Genomic DNA, 19,823 nt, shown 5'->3' with positions numbered 1-19,823 from the left:
TATTCAATGTAGGATGGCCCTCAGAAGGGACATTAGATGCTCAAATAGTGCAGCAGGTTTGGCTAATAGTCACAGGGAACCCAGGCCACCCTGATCAATTTCCATACATCGACTCCTGGCTTGAAATTGCCCAAAACCCCCCACCTTGGGTGCAATTCATCGTTAGGAAACAGAACCAGGCAAAGGTTTTAGCCACTTTATCCGGAGACTCACCCAGGGAGCCAAAGAAGTGACCCACCGCTCCTCTAATATTTAAAGGAGATGCGAGGGAAGATATCATCTTCCCACCTCCTTATGACTCGTCAAGCTCCCTCCCCACTGCCCCTGAGATTGAAACTCCTCCCCCATCTGTCTATCCTCGGCCACTGCCAGTGTCATCCGTTTCCCACGCCCATCTCCCCAGCCCTCTTGGACCCAGAGAATATTCCCCCACAAGGGCCAGCAGCCAGATTGTGCCCCAGACCTAGACCTAATGCTCTCAAAATGTCTGTAAGGGAGATGAGAGAACCTGAAAGAGAGAATGAGGATGTAACAGTCCAGCCCAGCCATTCCATGATATATTATCAACCTTTCTCTACAACCAACCCCCTCAATTGGAAACACAACACTCCATCATACTCTGAAAAGCCACAAGCAATGGTTGACTTGATGGAGTCCCTCTTCCAGACCCACCAACCAACTTGGGAAGATTGTCAACAGTTACTCTGTACTCTGTTTAATACAGAAGGAAAAAAATAAATAATGAGAGAAACACAACAGTACCTAGAAGATCACGCACTGCCGGGGATTAATAACCCTGCTGTCTGGGCTCAAGGTGCCACACCTGAAGAATGCCCAACATGGTATTTTACCACAGAAGAAGGACAAGCCCACATCTGATGATATCAGGAAGCCCTCCTTCAGGGAATCCAAGCTGGAGCCAAAAAGCCCATAAACATGACTAAAATATGGCCAGTCACACAATAGCCTGGGGAGTTTCCCGGAGACTACTATGAAAAATTATGTGAAACATACCGTGTATACGCCCCGTTTGACCCCGAGGCACCAGAAAGTCAACAAATTGTAAATACCTCTTTTGTGGCACAGGCCGCCCCAGATATCAGAAGAAAACTCCAGAAGCTGGAGGGCTTTGCCAGGATGAATATCACTCAGCTGATAGAGGTTGCCAGTACAGTTTTCATACACAGAGAAGTCACAGCTGAAAGAGAAGTGGAGAGAAGACTAAAAAAGAAGGCCACCCTTCTTGCAGCAGCACTAAAGGAAACAGACACTGCAAAGATGGTAAGACCCCAACCACCAAAAAGGAGGAAGCCCACAGCTCCCTTAGCAAGGACCGATGTGCATACTGCAAAGAAAAAGGACTTTGGAAGAATAAATGTCCGAATCGAAAGGGGCCCTCAAAACCCAGCCAATATCAGGAGGAACCTCAAGATGAGAACTTTGTTGGTCTGGCGAAGATAGAATTGGACTGAGGGGGACCGGACTTTTTCTCTCTTGGCCTCCATGAGCCCACTGTGGAAATGAAGGTAGGGGGCCGAACAGTAACTTTCATGGTTGACACTGGGGCTGAACACTCGGTTGTTATTTCCTAGGTGGTGCCCTTCAGCCAAAAGACAGCAACCATACTTGGGGCTACTGGGACACGGGCGATGCAGAAGCCCTTTGTCGAGCTTGACAATGTGAAGTTGGGAGTCACAAGGTCCAGCATGAGTTCCTCTACTTACCTGACTGTGCGATTCCTCTCCTGGGCCAGGATCTGCTCTCCAAACTTGGGGCCCAGATAACTTTTGAACCCACTGGACATAGTAGCCTCCAATTAAACCCAATGCAGAAGGAAACCCTGGTCTTGGTGATTACCCTGCCAAGGGAAGAAGAATGGAGACTATTCTGTGCTCAGGCCCTACCCTGTAGCCCCTCAGAATTCAGGCTTACATTCCCCTCTGTATGGGCTGAAGATAACCCACCCGGACTAGCTTGCAGTCGGGGCCCCACCGTTGTTGACCTGATCCCTGGAGCCCAACCTCAGAGACAAAGGCAGTACTCTCTTCCACTCGAGGCTAGAATGGGTATACAAGAGCACCTGACCAAGCTCAGAGAACCTAAAGGATGCTTTCTTCTGCCTCCACCTGGCTCCTCAAAGTCAACCATTATTTGCCTTTGAATAGACTGAGCCTGTTACAAGGCCCCAGAGGCAGCTGATCTGGACACAACTTCTCCAAGGTTTCAAGAACTCACCCACTTTTTCGGGGGAAGCACTAGCTACAGACCTTGCTGACCTCCCAAGGGAAACCACAGGGTGTGTTCTCCTTCAATATGTAGATGACCTCCTCCATGCCAGCAACACCCAAGAAGACTGTATGAAAGGTACCAAGACCCTCCTGCAGCTCCTGTCCTACTTGGGGTACCAAGCCTCTTGGAAGAAGGCACAGATTTGTCAGCAGCAGGTCCGATACTTAGGCTTCCTCCTCACAAAAGGAAAAAGAGAACTAGGACCGGAAAGGAAGAAAGTTATCACCACACAGCCACAGCCCCAAACAAAATGAGGCTTGCGTGAATTTTAGGGGCCACAGGGTTCTGTTGCATTTGGATTCTTGGATTCTCAGCCATAGTGAGGCCCCTCTGTGACCTGTTGGGAGGGCCAGACCGGGACCCCCTCGCATGGACTCAGGAGGCAAGGGCCACTTTCACAGAAATAAAGTTGGCTCTGGGACAAGCCCCAGCCCTGGGTTTGCCTGACATAGAGAGGCCCTTTAATCTCTTCATACATGAAAAGGACAAAATAGCCCTTGGAGTGCTCACTCAGACCATGGGGCCTTGGCAATGGTCAGTGGCCTACCTGTCAAAAAAACTTGACCCTGTGGCTGCAGGATGGCCACCGTGCCTCAGAGCACTGGCAGCCACAGTCCTGCTCAACAAGGAGGCAGACAAACTCACACTGGGACAAATGCTTAATGTTAAGGTCCCACATGTGGTCATGTCCCTCATGAACACCCAAGGATATCTTTTCTTCTCCAATTCTCAACTGACACAATACCAAGGCCTTCTCTATGAAAACCCAAGGGTCATTCTCGAAACAGTAAGAATACTAAACCCAGCCACCTTCCTTCCCACGGAGGAGAGAGAACCTGACCATGACTGTTCCAAAGTAGTGGATGAAGTCTATGCCAGCCGCCCAGACCTCCAAGACCAGGCTATAACAAGCCTGGAGATCACCCTGTTCAGTGATGGGAGCAGCTATTTACAAGAGGGCAGCCAAAGAGCAGGATATGTGGTAACCACAACCACTGAAGTTCTGGAAGCCAAGGCCTTGACAGAAGGATAGTTGGCACAATGGGCTGAACTGGATGCCTTAACCCGAGCCCTCATCCTTAGCAAATGTAAATGAGTTAACATCTACACTGATTCCTGGTATGCCTTCACTACTGTGCCTGTACACAGGCCACCTATAAAGAAAGAGGCCTCCTTACTGCTGCAGGGAAAACTATCAAAAACAAGGAAGAAATACTAAAGCTTCTTGAGGCCATATGGCTGCCAGACAAGGTAGCTATCCTACACTGTAAGGGACATCAGAAAGGAGACAACGCCATAACTCAAGGAAATCGCCTGGCTGACAAAACAGCCAGAGCGGCCACCTGTGATGACCCAGGTGAAGCTTCTACCTACACTATGACTCTTGCGCCCCAGAGGGAAGCCTCTCCATCCCTGTACACAAATGAAGAAAGAAGTTGGGCCTTGACAGAAGGGAGCACACTAAGCAAAGAGGGATGGGGGGGTCATGCCAAATGGGCACATCTTTGTCCCGCCATCTATGGGAAAATACCTAGTGAAGGAGTATCACCAACTCATGCACCTAGGGAAAACTGCACTGGAAGCCCTCCTCAAAAAGAACTACTATATCAGCCAGCTGCTGGCATTATGCTGAGCTGTCAGTGAACAATGTGCAACGTGTGCCAAAAATAATGCTTTGTCTGCCCCATGGCCCCCACCTGGCATGCAAAGGATGGGGGCCACCCCTTTTGAAGACTCATACAACCAAATAAAGGGTTCAGGTACCTTCTTGTAATAATCTGCACATACTCGGGATGGGTCAAAGCATTCCCGACCAGAAAGGAATGAAGTTGCAAGGTGGCCAAAGCCCTTCTATGGGAGATTGTGCCTTGGTTTGGCCTACCCTTAACCATACACAGTGATAATGGACCTGCATTTGTGGCAGACATTATACAAACTCTGACAAAGTCCCTCAACATTACCTGGAAACTGCACACTGCTTACTGATCCCAGAGCTCAGGAAAAGTAGAGCGGATGAATCACACCCTCAAGGAAACCCTGGCTAAGTTTCCACCAAGAGACTAATCTCCCATGGCCAGATTTACTACTGCTGGCCCTCCTGCATGCTGATGCATGCCTGGGGCACTGGGATTCTCCCCTTTTGAGTTATTATATGGGTGAACTCCCCCCAACCATGTTTATGAAAACTCCCAGGAGACCTACACCAGATTGGAGACAAAGGAAGAAGAGAACAGCTCCAGACCTTGGGGCAGTCCTAAATAAGTTACAGAGATACACCATAGAGAGGGCCCCAATTTCCTTAGGGACCCCTCTTCACCCCTTTCAGCCAGGAGACTCTGTGTGGGTCAAAGACTGGAAGAGGGAACCTCTTAGACCATGGTGGACTGGGCCACATACTGCTATTCTAACAACTCCAGCAACCCTTAAAGTTTCAGGTATCATCCCATGGGTCCATCACTCCAGAGTTAACAAGGCCAACTCAGAAGAACCCACAACCTGGTGAAGTGATCCAGATCCAGTCAACCCACTTAAACTGACCATCCAAAGGGAAACTGGCCCCTGAGACCTCCAGCCCTGTTCCAGCCACAACCCAGAAGCTGGCTGGCCTGTGCATGGCAGAAGTCTGAGGAATCAATGCATGAACCTAGCCCAGGGGTTTGGATGAAACTCTGCCAGCCCTTGCCCCTTACTGATGCCATAGCCCTGATCTTATTGTTGGGCTGATAGAGACTACACCAACAAGCTGGACATGGGACAAAAGATGCATGCTGGGTCTCACATACCTCCTTTGGATGGGAGGATTATTAAGTATTGCCAGTGTATTATGATAACCTCTCTCACCCTGAAACTGCTGCTTACCACTTTGCCCCCAGGATTGCTATATGATAAAAAGGGGATCAAGAGTGTTCAGGGCCTTCACCTACCTCCACAAAGATTGCTACAAGAGAAAAACACCCACTCTCTGTCAGTTACCCGGTGCCCTAAGGGCTAAGTATTGGACCATAGAGATAACCCAAAATGTCAGGAACCCATGTCATAACAAGGGCCTCCAGAGAGGGAAGCTTGTTTGCTACACTTACCTTACTCAATGGGGGATCTCAGATGGAGGAGGGGTGCAAGACAGGTTCCTTCAAAAAGTTATAAAGGATACCCAGGATAGGATAATACAAGCCATAAGGGCGACCACTCCCCCGGCAGCCTAGCAAGGTTTGAAACTTTCAGCCCTCAGTCACATGCTTACCAATTCCCCACTCCAGCATTGGGCCAACACTACTCTACAAGTCCTCCATAAAATAGATAATCACACCCAAACCTGCTGGATGTGCTAGCCCCTCAGTCAGAGGGTTTACTTAGCTACTCCCATACCTTTGTCCTGAAAAGCTCCTGAAAATCTCAAAACCAACACCTGTGTCTTAACTGGACCCCTGGCCACTGTGATCCATCTCACAAATGCCGACAATCTAATCTGCACAGTCCCTGAAGGTATGAATTGTACCTCTCTATGTAGAAGAAATGTAACTTTAAAGAGGAATGCAACCCTGTGTTCAACCCCTGGAGTATTCTATCTGTGTTCTAATTCAGCCTACCGATGCTTAGAGGCCAACTGGGCTCAAATATGTTATTCCATCTTCCTAACCCCAGAGATATCCGTATACACTGAAGATCAGCTCTTAACAGCCTTTAGCCCCAAGGCCCGGGCTAAACAGGCTATCCTGCTACCCATTCTGATAGGAGCAGGAATTGTGATAGGAACAGGAACCAGAAAAGGAGGCATAGGTTCATCTGTTGGACTATACCATAGACTATCTCAAGAGATAAATGAAGACATGGAACGGGTGGCAGATTCTCTGGTAACCTTACAAAACCAAATGAACTCTCTGGTGGCAGTGACCCTCCAAAATAGGCAAGCTCTCCACCTCCTCACTTCAGAAAAAGGAGAGACTTGAATCTTTCTGGGGGAGGAATGTTGGTATTTTGTAAACCAGTCGGGAATAGTTACAACTAAGGTTAAGGAACTCAAGGAAATAATTCAAGGTAGACAACAGAAAAGTATCAATCAATGGAAAGGATGAGATCTCAGAGATTGGGCATCCTGGCTTCCTGCCCTGGTGGGTCCCCTCCTCTCCATAATTTTACTTGTATCCATCAGTCCTTGTATACTGAATGCTGTGGTACATTTTGCTGAAAACACTGTTGCCTGCCAAACTACTGCAAGTATCTTAGCCCTCCGAGAGTATCAACCTATAAAACTGAAAGGTGATGCCTACTAAAGTTTTTTTTTTAAGGCATCAAAAAGGGGGAACGTTGAAAAAGTAAAGTATGCCAAAGATGGCCGACAGGGCTAAAACAAACTCTGGTCTCCAGCTTAGAGACCCCTCCTCCGGGTTCTTCTTCCTTTGTTTGCCATGCACGCGAAAACCCCAGCAGATATGGAAGCTGTCGGCTATAAATTACCCCCCCCCACACACTTGCATTCCAGGCTAACAATTTTGGAGAAACAGTCTCCTCTCAGCCCGCCAGTGTAAAATAAATCTCCAACCCACCAAGATCTCCAAGTGCCACTTGGTTTTTCTGCCAGCATTCCAGCCTGGTTCCATAACAATAGCAATGAACAGATCATCTAAACAGAAAGTCAACAAGGAAACAATAGTTTTGAATGACACACTGGACCAGATGGACTTAACATATATATTCAAAACATTTTATCCCAAAGCAGCAGAATATATATTGTTCTCCAGTGCACATGGAACGTTCTGCAGAATAGATCACATACTGGGGACACAAATCAGCCCTCAACAAGTACAAAAAGATCAAGATCATACCATGCATATTTTCAGACCACAACGCTATGAAACTCAAATTCAACCATGAGAAAAAATTTGGAAAGAAAACAAATACTTGGAGACTAAAGAAAATCCTACCAAAGAATGAATGAGCTACCCAAGAAGTTAAAGAGGAAATTAAAAAATACATGGAAGCCAATGAAAATGATAACACTACAGCCCAAAACCTCTGTGAAGCAGCAAAGGTAGTCATAAGAGGGAAGTATATAGCAATCCAGGCCTTCCTAAAGAAGGAATAAAGGTCTCAGGTACACAACCTAAACTTACACCTTAAAGAGCTGGAAAAAGAACAGCAAATAAAACCCAAAAACATCAGAAGACAAGAAACGATAAAGATTAGAGCAAAAATCAATGCTGTTGAAATCAATGCTAAAGAAGAAAAAAACAGTAGAACAGATCGATGAAACCAGAAGCTGGTTGTCTGAAAGAATTAACAAAATTGATAAGCCACTAGCCAGTTAAATCAAAAAGAGAAAGGAAAAGACCCAAATGAATAAAATCAAGAATGAAAGAGGAGAGATCACAACCAACACAGCAGAAATAAAACCAATAATAAGAGAATATTACGAACAATTGTACCCCCAATAAATGGGAAATCTGAAAGAAATGGACAAATTCCTAGAAATATATAAACTATCAAAACTGAAAAAAAAGAAATAGAAAATTTGAACAGACCCATAACCAGTAAAGAAATCGAATTACTAATCAAAAATCTCCAAAAACATGGAGCTCCTGGGTGGCTCAGTTGGTTGAGCGTCTGACTTTGGCTCAGGTCATGATTTCGTGGTCAGTTCGAGCCCCGCATTGGGCTCTGTGCTGACAGCTCAGAGCCTAGAGCCTGCTTCGGATTCTGTCTCTCTCTCTCTCTCTCTCTCTCTCTCTCTCTCTCTCTCTCTCTCTGCCCCTCCCCTGCTCATGCTCTCTCTCTCTCTCTCTCTGTCAAAAATAAATAAACATTAAGGAAAAAAAAATTTTTTTTTATCTCCAAACAAGAGCCCAGGGCCAGATAGCTTTCCGGGGGAATTCTACAAAACATTTCAGGAAGAGTTAACAGCTATTCTCTTGAAGCTCTTCCAAAACATAGAAATGGAAGGAAAACTTCCAAACTCTTTCTATGAAGCCAGATTTACCTTGATTCCAAAACCAAAGACCCCACTAAAAAGGAGAACTAAACACCAATTTCCCTGATGAATATGGACACAAAAATGTTCCACAAGATATTAGCCAAACGGATCCAACAACACATTTAAAAAATTAGTCAACACAATCAAGTGGGATTTATACCTGGGATGCAGGGATTGTTCAATATCCACAAAACAATCAATGTGATTCATCACATCAACAAAAGAAAGGACAAGAATCACATGATCCTCTCAATAGATGCAGAGAAAGCATTTGTCAAAACACAGCATCCTTTCTTGATAAAACCCTCAAGTAAGTACAGATGGAAGGATCATACCTAGATATCATAAAAGCCATATATGAATGACCCAACGCTAATATCATCCTCAATGGGGAAAAATTGAGAGCTTTCCCCCTTGTTCCTTCTCAGGAACAAGACAAGGATGCCCACTCTCACCACCATTATTCAACACAGTATTGGAAGTCTTAGCCTCTGCAGTCAGACAACACAAAGAAATAAACGGCATCCAAATTGGCCAGGAGGAGGTCAAACATTCGCTCTTCGCAGATGACACGATACTCTATATGGAAAACCCAAAAGATTCCACCAAAAAACTGCTAGAACTGATCCATGAATTCAGCAAAGTGGCAGGATATAAAATCAATGCACAGGAATCGGTTGCATTCCTATACACCAACAATGAAGCAACAGAAAGAGAAATCAAGGAATCGATCCCATTTACAGTTGCACAAAAAACCATAAAATACCTAGGAATAAATCTAACCAAAGAGATGAAAAATCTATATGCTGAAAACTATAGAAAGCTTATGAAAGACATTGAAGATGACACACACAAAAAGAAAAAGATTCCATGTTCCTGGATAGGAAGAACAAATATTGTTAAAATGTCGATACTACCCAAAGCAATCTACATATTCAATGCAATACCTATCAAAATAACACCAGCATTCTTCACAGAGCCACAACAAACCATACCACAATTTGAATGGAACCAGAAAAGACCCCGAATAGCCAAAGCAATCTTGAGAAAGAAAACCAAAGCGGGAGGCATCACAAGCCCAGACTTCAAGTTGTATTACGAAGCTGTAATCATGAAGACAGTATGGTACTGGCACAAGAACAGACACTCAGATCAATGGAACAGAATAGAGAACCCAGAAATGGACCCACAAACGTATGGCCAACTAATCTTTGACAAAGCAGGAAAGACTATCCAATGGAATAAAGACAGTCTCTTCAGCAAGTGGTGCTGGGAAAACTGGACAGCGACATGCAGAAGAATGAACCTGGACCACTTTCTTACACCATACACAAAAATAAACTCAAAATTGATAAAAGACCTCAGTGTAAGACAGGAAGCCATCAAAATCCTCGAGGAGAAAGCAGGCAAAAACCTCTTTGATCTTGGCCGCAGCAACTTCTTACTCCACACGTCTCTGGAGGCAAGGGAAACAAAAGCAGAAACGAACTACTGGGACCTCATCAAAATAAAAAGCTTCTGCATAGCGAAGGAAACAATCAGCAAAACTAAAAGGCAACCAACAAAATGAGAGAAGATATTTGCAAGTGACATATCAGATAAAGGGTTAGTATCCAAAATCTATAAAGAACTTATATCAAACTCAACACCCCAAAAAAACAAAGAATCCAGTGAAGAAATGGGTGAAAGATGTGAATAGACACTTGTCCAAGGAAGACATCCAGATGGCCAACTGACACGTGAAAAAATGCTCATCACTCCTCATCAAGGAAATACAAATTAAAACCACAAAGAGATACGACCTTACACCTGTCAGAATGGCTAACATGAACAACTTAGGCAACAACAGGTGTTGGCGAGGATGTGGAGAAAGAGGATCTCTCTTGCATTGTTGTTGGGAATGCAAGCTGGTGCGGTCACTCTGGAAAACAGTATGGAGGTTCCTCAAAAAACTAAAAATGGAATTACCCTACGACCCAGCAATTGCACTACTAGGCATTTATCCATGGGATACAGGTATGCTGTTTCAAAGGGACACATGCACCCCTATGTTTATAGCAGCACTATCAACAATAGCCAAAGTATGGAAAGAGCCCAAATGTCCATCGATGAATGAATGGATAAAGAAGAGGTGGTATTTGTGTACAATGGAGTATTACTCAGCAATCAAAAAGAATGAAATCTTGCCGTTTGCAACTACGTGGATGGAAGGGTATTATGCTAAGTGAAATTAGTCAGTCAGAGAAAGACAAAAATCATATGACTTCACTCATATGAGGACTTTAAGAGACAATACAGATGAACGTGAGGAAAGGGAAACAAAAATAATATAAAAAAGGGAGGGGGACAAAACAGAAGGGACTCATAAATATGGAGAACTGAGGATTACTGGAGGGGTTGTGGGAGGGGGGGATGGGCTAAATGAGTAAGGGGAATTAAGGAATCTACTCCTGAAATCATGGTTTCATTATACGCTAATTTGGATGTAAATTTTTAAAAAATAAAAAATAAAATTCAAAAAAAGAGAAGAAAAATAAATAAATAAATAATTTTTTAAAAAAAGCAAATAAAAGAGACCTCAAATTAATTCTTTGATCAATAAAAAAAATAGGTCTACAACAACAATATATACCAAACCTTACTAGCTAAGATAGTATGCTTAGCTCTTCCAAGTTATTAAAAGATTAATGCTTTCACTCAGCTTAATGGTCAACCTGATATATGATGGGTTCCTAGGGAAAGAACAGTTATTTATGCTTGGAGATTCAGGCTATTTCTTTGTTTTAATCAACAGTCATCGTAAGTATGTTACTGTCTACAGATTTATTCTAGGCCTTTTTTCTATGTTTTAGTTTATATTTGAGAGAGAGAGAGAGAGAGAGAGAGAGTGAGACAGAGCAAGTGGGGGAGGGGCAGAGAGAGGGAGACACAGAATTTGAAGCAGGCTCCAGGCTCCCACCTGTCAGCACAGAGCCCGACATGGGGCTCAAAGTCATGAGCAGTGAGATCATGACCTAAGCCGAAGTCAGACGCTTAACCAACTGAGTGACCCAGATGCCCCTACACCTATATTAAATTCGCAAATTAATATCAGGCTCCAAATGCATTGATTATTATCTAAGCCTTTACTCATTCACAAGGTGCATTTGCTTTGAACAAAATTTATTTCAATAAGATGCTCTAGTCTTCTATTTTTAGGAGCTACACATAGAAGCAGAGAACCAACAGCTTCCTTGCACCCAACTTAACAGCCATCTCTACCCCCCTGATACCAATTGAAAACAACCATTACATGGCCACTCGATCAACATCCATAAGCTCAGGGCAATGGTTTGGAAATGCCAAATGAAACCAGAGCTCAACAGGTGTGAGGAGTCACACCATGACCTATACTATTTCCATCTACATGTCCAAATGACAACTATTAACAGCTGCTTTCCTGTCAATTCAATGATTACACAACTTGCATGCATGCAAATATAACATACTTTTTAAAGCAAAGCTCACTCTAAAATATAAAATCTATGGAGAAAAATCCTAAGTTCTATTTTAAACAATCAGCTGCACCCAAAGAAAGAACGATAGTCTCCTAACTATAAATAACTGACTTTCAAAGTGTACGATTGTTTTTCACCAATAGAGCTCAGGCATGTTACCAAGAACACATGGTAAACTCTTACAACAAAGGCAGTCACCTTTTCCTTTATATTTTAGGATAAAATAACAGCTATTGCCTTGACATTATGAATTCATTGTATAATTCCGACCTCCTAAAAAGGAAAAAACTCTCTTAGTATTCTTAGTGGCTAAATTCTGTCAAGGGAAGAATACATTTTTTTTTTAACATTTATTTATGAGACAGAGAGAGAGCATGAACAGGGGAGGGTCAGAGAAAGAGGGAGACACACAGAATCTGAAACAGGATCCAGGCTCTGAGCTGTCAGCACAGAGCCCGATGTGGGGCTCAAACCCACAGACCGCGAGATCGTGACCTGAGCCGAAGTTGGACGCTCAACTGACTGAGCCACCCAGGCGCCCCAAGGGAAGAATACATTTAGATAATCATTAAGGATAACAGAAATTGCAGCAGTAAAAAAAAAAAAAAAAAAAAAGGATATGAGATTCAACTTCAACCTGTGGGTATAATTACTCAGATTCTAAACTTAATCCCATTTCCTGAAATGTAAAACCAGCTTTACAGGTACCATTGCTTATAATATATCAGGCTGAAGTATGACTTTTCCCCATTCATCTTGGGGACAGTGTGGTAGATGAAAGAAACTGGGCTTTGGAGCCCATGAGAACAAAGTTATCAAAATGACAGCACTTACTAGTACTGTGATCTCAGAAACAAGACCTACTCTCTTTTGAGCCTCAGATTGTAGATTTTTTCAAAATGAGAGTAATCATACTTACCTCACCTGGAGGTTATGGTGTACATGCTAAGGATGTAACTCCAGTGCCAGCCAGGAACTTGGAGTATAGTGGTACAGGGAAAGTGCAAGCCTATACAAATAAATAAATAGAGTTATAACTTGGGCTAAGGGAAAACTGAGATTAGCACTGTGTGAGCAAATAATGGGGGCAAGGGAATATGGAAAAAAAACGCATGTGAATAGTGACTAGGTACTACAGATAGAAACCTGTTATGGAATGGATTTGCCTCCAAAATCTATACGTTGAAGTACTAACTACCCATGTGACTGTATTTGGATACCAGATTTTGAAAGGTAAAGCCAAGGTGAATGAGCTTATTTGAGGGGAGGGACCCTAATCTGATAACGTGTCCTATAAGAAGAGAGTGGGCATCTACACACACAGAAGGAAGACCACGTGAAGACACTGGGAAGGACGTCATCCACCAGCCATGGAGAGAGGAGACCCACCCTGCCCATACCCTGATCTAAAGTGTGAGAAAATAAATAAATCAATTTCTGTTGCCTAAGCCACCCAGTGTGTGGTACTTTGTGATGGCGGACCCAGGAAACTAATACGAAATCCCAACACTTATTTAGCGAATGATGTTTGAGCCTTTGTAGGGGTTAGGCACTGTCCTAGGGCCTTAAGGAAACAACCCTAAACAAAGCTAGTTTGGTCTTTGGACCCCATGGAGACAACATTCTGGCAGGGACTGCAGCAGGCGACAGACAGCAAGCAAGTAAGAAAAACAGATGATGCCAAGGGCCGGGAAGAAAAAGAATGCGGGGAAGGCAGATCGGGTGTTCAGGTCAGAGAAGGAGCAGTTTTCCGTTTTAGATAAAGAGCTAGCAGAGACCCCACTGAGCAGGTGACGTCAGAGCAAAGATATGACAGAAATGAGAGAGTATGTCATGTGGGCATGTGGGAGAACATTCCAGACAGAGCGAGGCAAAGTGAGTGCAAAGACCTAAAGCAGGAGTGTGTGCCTGACATGTTCAGGGAGCAGGGAGGGAGCGGGTGTGGCCACAGCCCAGTAAACAAGGGGAGGGGGAGAGGAGATGCCTTCAGGGAGATAGCAGAGGCTGGGGAGGGTAGCACCTGTGTGGTGCACAATTGGAGTCGGGCGTCTGGAGACATGAAGAGCTGGGGGCAGGGCATAAAGCCTTGCAGGCCCCAACTGCTGGTAGATAGAAGCCTGAGGCTGGCTGAGATCACCCCAGAGTAAGGACAGGAGGAAAGTTGATGGGAGGTGGGAAGAAGATGAGGACAGATCAACACAGACACTGGTGAGCAGTGGCCCGGGTGGGGGGAGGAGGAAGGAAGGAATTTTTAAAGTAATTACGTGTGTCTGTAAAATGGTGCCACGTAGTCTGCAAACTGGAGGTTGAGACTTCACCGTGAGCTTCAGCGATGTGTCGTTCATTAATGAGATGAAAACTAGAACAAGTGGGAGAGGAAGCCCTCTCAGACTCAGCTGACAGAGAGAAGGTCTGCAGGCGCCAGCACGTGCAATGCTAGGACGTAGGAAGACAAAACAGGTGGGGTGGATGGGAAGTGATTGCTCCCCATGGGCCAGGAGAAACAGCTGCAGGTGCACAGGATGACCGGGTCCCGAGGAAACCCCCGGCGTGCAGGAGAGAGTGAAGCCGTGCAAGGGCCGCGTTAGCGAGATGGCTTCCTCCCTTAGGAACATGGCTCAACTGTGGCAATGGGGCACCAGCCAGAGCCATGGGGACAGATGTAGCAAGGTGGGTGGCTGTGAGGTTGCTGGGACTGTGTGTGATTGGGAAACACGGTGAAGATGCCCTATGTTCCCTCTGCCTATAGAAAGGGATCACGGCCAGGATATCGAAAGTGATGCACACGAGAAACAGAGCATTGAGCCCTCCACAGGGACTCCCGTGTTGTCCTCTTACAGCAGACATTCCCACCTTCTTCCTGCCCCCATCACCTCCATGATGCCTGGCAATCCCTCATCTGCTCTCCATTTCTATGATTTTGACACCTCAAGAATATTATACAAGAGGAATCAAAAAGCACATGACCTTTTTAAGATTCGCTTTTTCCCCTCTGGGCATAATTCTCCAGAGATTTGGTCCTGCTGCAGTGTCTATCAGCAGTGCGTGCCCTGGCACTGCTCACCGGTGAGCAACCCACCTCACGGGGCTAACATGGTTTGGCTATCTCCCTATGGAAGGACACGTTGTACTAGGCTGGACAATAGCCCTCAAAGAAATCAAGTCCTAATACCTGGAATCTAACTCCCATCGATGGGACCTAGTTAAGGATCTTGAGTCCTGGCTTGTCTGAGTGAGTCCTAGATGGAATCACGAGCATCCTTAGAGAGACTTGACAAACGAGGAGCACTGTGTCCAGGGAGACAGACTGGGGTGATGTGGACACAAGCCAAGGGAGGTTGGTGGCCACTGGGCACTGGGAGCTACCAGAGGGAAGAGATCCACTGTCCCCTGGAGCCCTGGGGTCTCCAGAGGGAGTATAGCCCTGCTGACAACTTAGTCTTAATGAAGCGAATTTTCCCAGAACTGTGAGAGAACACAATTTTGTTCTCATAGGCCACCAAGTTTGTGGTAAAAGAGCAGGTGTGTGCAGAACAGGTCCCCATTCCCATCTCCCTCGGACTTTGGAGTCTTCCTTCCCTGAGAAAGTCAGGGATGCTCTGATATTACAACCTAGTTGACTGCAGGCAGCCATTGAGTCATTATTATGACCGTTCCCACTTCTCAAGGCAACACATTAAACTACATTTCCTGTGGGAGGAACTGTGTATCCATGTCCGGCCAATCCTATGTCACCCTTTTGGTTTAATACTCTTTGAATCCACTCCCATACTTGTTCCCCAGTCTCCTACCAGTGCGAAGTGGTAATACCCTGCCACTCCCTTGCATGGGCACCTGATCCTGCATAACCTGATCCCATACCTCCGTTTGGAGTACACTGGCATCCCGTTATTTTCCAGGAAGTAAACACGGATGATAGATGTGGAGCCTGAAGATCACTGCTCTCTGTCACGACAGTATTGTCTTAGGTGAAACCATTGAAACCTTTCCTCTAGGGTTTCTTGGGGTGGGGTAAGATTATTTTCCTCAGACGAGGGGGAGCTGCTTCTCTTGGCAACAAAACACAAGATACTCACCTCATGAGGCCATACATTTTCTGATGTTTCGCCCTTGCTTTGTATCCTATTTCCTGCGTATACCCCAGGCACCCAAAACTGACCCCAGACAGGCTCTGTAACTGCCCCCCATGGCCACAGTGATGACTCCACCCACGATCCTCCAGCATGCTGTCCTCCATCACTCCGCACCAGCACTAGTGGTAATGTGAACAAATGTGAAATCACCTCTTGCCACCAATGACCAGTATCCACTTCTGCCAACAAGGAAGCTACTTGTATGTGCACCAGAGAGAAGAGCAGTCCAGTCCCAGAGTGCCAGTTCCAGGCAGTTTCCTGCGGCCACTCGCAGCACAAACTACCACTTGTGCAGGACTGCGACAGGAGACAGACAGCACACCCAAAAGCAGTGAGTGAAGAGCACTGCAAGGGTAAGGGAACCTCCAGGAGATGGCGGAGAGGGCAAAGTTACCATGCTAAGCAAAGGCAAGATGTTTCCACGAAGAAGAAAGTGCAAGGAAAAGTGGTTCCTGATCCCATGAGATTTATCTGGAGAAGAGGGTCGTGTGGGGAGATGTGATACAGAGGAACACGACTACAGAAGCCCCCCATTATCCATGAGGATATGTCTGGAGACCCCAGGTGGATCCCTGAAACCACAGACAGTACAAATACTGTAGTGGCCATGAAGGGGTGCTGGCGGCACACCCCCACAATGCCAATGAAAGGGTACAGGATGCCGATGTGGGGGTGCAGATGGTTCACGCCTACTTGGCCCCTAAAGGGGTGTTGTCGGTTCACCCCTACATGGCCCATGAAGAGGCGCAGACTTGATATATCTACATGGCTGGTGAAAGGGCACAGAAGGGGTGCAATCATAACAATCCTCCATCACGGATGAGGGGTGCAAGCATCACACCTCCCCATCACCGATGTAGGTGTATGGAGCCTGTCCTAGAAGGCCAAAAAATATGATTCACGTACTGTAGGCAGCTGTTAGGGATGTGGCGATGAGCATTTGTACTAGGGCTCAGGCATTGGTATATGATCTTAAGATCTAAATACCAAAAATAGACAACCAGCTCCTAACTTAAGACTGGGTGAATTTCACAATAGAAGCAATAATGCTAGTATGTGCAACAAGAAATGTCTGTCCTTGCATAAGTTTCTATCAGAGTGCATAACCACGGATAGTTAACACTAAGATAAAAATAACCTAACTGTAACGTCAACATCAAACCAATTGTTAACCCAACACAGATAGGCAATCAGGAAAGATGAAAAGAAGTAAAAGGAACTCAGGGAACACAAACCCCACCTGTTTACCAATCACATCACTTCTAACATTTCTAGTATTGGAGGCCCTGCCTACCCAAGGACATTCGTGAAAAGGCTGTGGTATCCTGACCATGCAAAGGTAGCATAATCACTTGTTCCCTAAATAGTGACTCATATGAACAGCCACACGAGGGTTTTACTGTCTCTTCCAATTGGTGAAATGGACCTTCCCGTGAAGAGACAGGAATAGGATAAGACCCTATGGAGCTTTAATTCACTGGCCCAAAGAGACTACATCAATACAACCAATAGGGACAACAGATCTCCCCATGGGCCAAAAATTTAGGTTGGGGTGACCTCAGAGAATAAAATCCCCTCTGAAGGATTTAGATTTATACTTACCAGTCAACAGTACAACCTCACTTATTGATCCAAAATACTTGATCAATGCTGTAGGTACTATACATGTACCCTGGCAGAGTTTCCTTTGGGGGTGGGTGGTTGTTGTCTTCACATTCAGTGCAGGGTTATGAAACGGTGGTGGTGGTGGTGGTGGTGGTGGTGGTGGTGGTGGTGGTGGTGGTGTTTTCTCCTTTTCCATAAAGAGTTCCAAGGCGACCATTTTGTGGGAGCCAAGCGGTAACTGGGCTGCTCCTGGATCCCTTGCTGCTTCGGGTTCCCTGTTGGGTGTCCTAGCAGTGGCCTAGCAGAAAAAAAATAAGAGAAGATGACAGAACACACTCAGGTAACCGAAGATGTGAATGAAGAGCCTACTGAAATACCACCAGAAGACAATGGGACAGTGCTGCTGTCCACAGTTACAGCCCAGTTTCCTGGAGCATGTAGGATGCACTAGAGAAATGCAGTGTCACAGTACTTGAGAGATGTCTGGACAGTAGAAGAAACGCTGCACGACCCCAATGCTGGCTGGGGAAATGTGGTACATGTCGTCACCTATACCGAGATAACAAAAGAACAATGGACGAGACAGACGTCTGCTTCTTCAGGAATGAAAGTGAAAAGATCCATCCAGGAAATGTCTGATTGAAAATGCTTTTAGGTACATTTTTTGGGAGAGAAAGAGAGACAGAGAGAGAGAGAGGGAGAGACAGAACACAAATCGGGAAGGGGCAGAGACAGAGAGAGAGACAGTATCTGAAGCAGGCTCCACATCAGAGCACTCAGCATAGAGGCCGACCCAGGGCTCAAAACCACAAACTGAGAGACCATGACCTGAGCCGAAGTGGGACTCTTAACCCAATGAGCCACCCAGGCTCCCAGAAAACATCTGACTTAAAAGGAAAATCACCATTATCGCTGATGAAGGGGCGCACATGGAGCACCTGCGTGAAGACCTCCAGGACCAAGTGGGTGTGCGACCATGACTTAAGAATTACCTTGACCCCTAACGTTAATCCTAACCATAACCCTTAGCTTAAGAAATGCCTGCTTCTTCAGCTGTGGAAGTGAAAAGAGCCATTTGTGAAACATCAGCTTTTATAGTGGCATCACTACTCCCTCGCTGAGGGGAGGCCCAGAGCATGGGTGACACCTTCACATGCAGAGGGGGTGGCAGGTCGCATGCAAGAACCCCCTCCTGCATGCAGGGGAGGCAGGCCGGTACGGGAAACCCTACCAGGCTAAGAGGGGGCAGGACGATGGTGTGAAAAATCTCCTGCACAGAGGGTAGGGCTATTGCCTGAATGCCCTCCCTCACCGAATGGGGGGCAGTGTCCACGTGTGAACACCCTCCGGCTTAGAGTGGGGGTGCAAGCATGACCTACCCCTTACCCTAGCCCTAACCCTAACCCCTAGCCCTAACCCCTAACTCTAACCCTAACCCTGTTTTTCCCTGATACCTAGAACCTGCAGTGGGTCATGTCTCCAACAAAACTGACTGCCACATGTGGAGAGTGCCCACATGGACACCTGGTTTTCCCCTCTAACCATCAATTCCACAGTAATTGGTATTGTCATTAGAGGGGTGGGACCCTTTGGAACAAGAGGGGCTTCTCTTGTTAAATTCGGCCAGCAGTGAGCGCTGAGACGCCAGGGGCCGTGAGCCTGAGCTGCGGGCCCCCAGTGGCAGGGATGGTCCCTGCAGCTGCCGCAAGCCCCTGGGAGGCAGGACATCTGAGAGATGGTGCCGGACCATCTGGGCTGTGAGGCACATGCTGTCTGCTGCTTACTCGCTCCGCTGGGCACTGCCTCCTCTTTCTCAGACCCGAGGCCCCCGGGGAAGAAGACACCTGATGTTCCTGCACACCCTCAGGATCCCAGGCTCCCAATTATTTTTAAAGGTCTGAAGGCATCAGAGAGCCGGCCAAGAAGGGAGCAATTAGGAGACAGATTCAAGAAAAGCCATACTTGTAGGGACGTAGGCCTGGATTCGGGCATTTTTGCCCAGGTCGGGGCTGAATGAATTAGCAGTGCTTGTGACATCCTGGGGGAGGTGGGAGGGAGAACATGGGATGCCAGCTCCCAGGGGCACCCATGGTGATCTCCTGCATTTGGATTAGAACACTGGGAGAAACACTGAATTACAGGTAAAGGTATAAAAAAAAAAAAAAAAAAGCAAAGATAATGCAAGCAGACTGTAGCCGGTGCTGAGACATCTGGGGGCTTAGGAGTTTGAAGTTTCTGATAATGTAATTAGGTGATTTGGATTGCTAGTCAGGAGGAGACTCAGGAGGACCTGTGGGCCTCATATTATTTCTAGAAGGAATTTTCAATGCA

At 46.0% G+C, this 19,823-nt stretch overlaps 1 long non-coding RNA gene across 5 annotated transcripts; it reads right to left on the bottom strand.

Annotated features, from left to right (window-relative positions):
* Positions 1–344: 344 nt before the first annotated feature.
* LOC113594318 (uncharacterized) lies at positions 345–17,642 on the bottom strand. 5 transcript variants are annotated; one of them, XR_008291369.1, is made up of 5 exons: positions 17,490–17,642; positions 14,019–14,113; positions 12,674–12,763; positions 1,725–2,057; positions 345–1,198 (listed from the first exon to the last, which is right to left on the bottom strand). It is a non-coding gene; the product is annotated as an uncharacterized LOC113594318 (long non-coding RNA). The 5 variants fall into 5 exon arrangements; XR_008291371.1 differs by having other exon boundaries at positions 1,725–1,858; XR_008291368.1 differs by lacking the exon at positions 14,019–14,113 and having other exon boundaries at positions 1,725–1,858; positions 1,965–2,057.
* Positions 17,643–19,823: the final 2,181 nt, after the last annotated feature.

This window comes from Acinonyx jubatus, chromosome D4, assembly GCF_027475565.1.
Source record: "Acinonyx jubatus isolate Ajub_Pintada_27869175 chromosome D4, VMU_Ajub_asm_v1.0, whole genome shotgun sequence".
NCBI classification, from domain to species: Eukaryota; Metazoa; Chordata; class Mammalia; order Carnivora; family Felidae; genus Acinonyx; species Acinonyx jubatus.
Note: the sequence above shows the minus strand (reverse complement) of the source record. Positions and strands in the feature narration are given on the sequence as shown.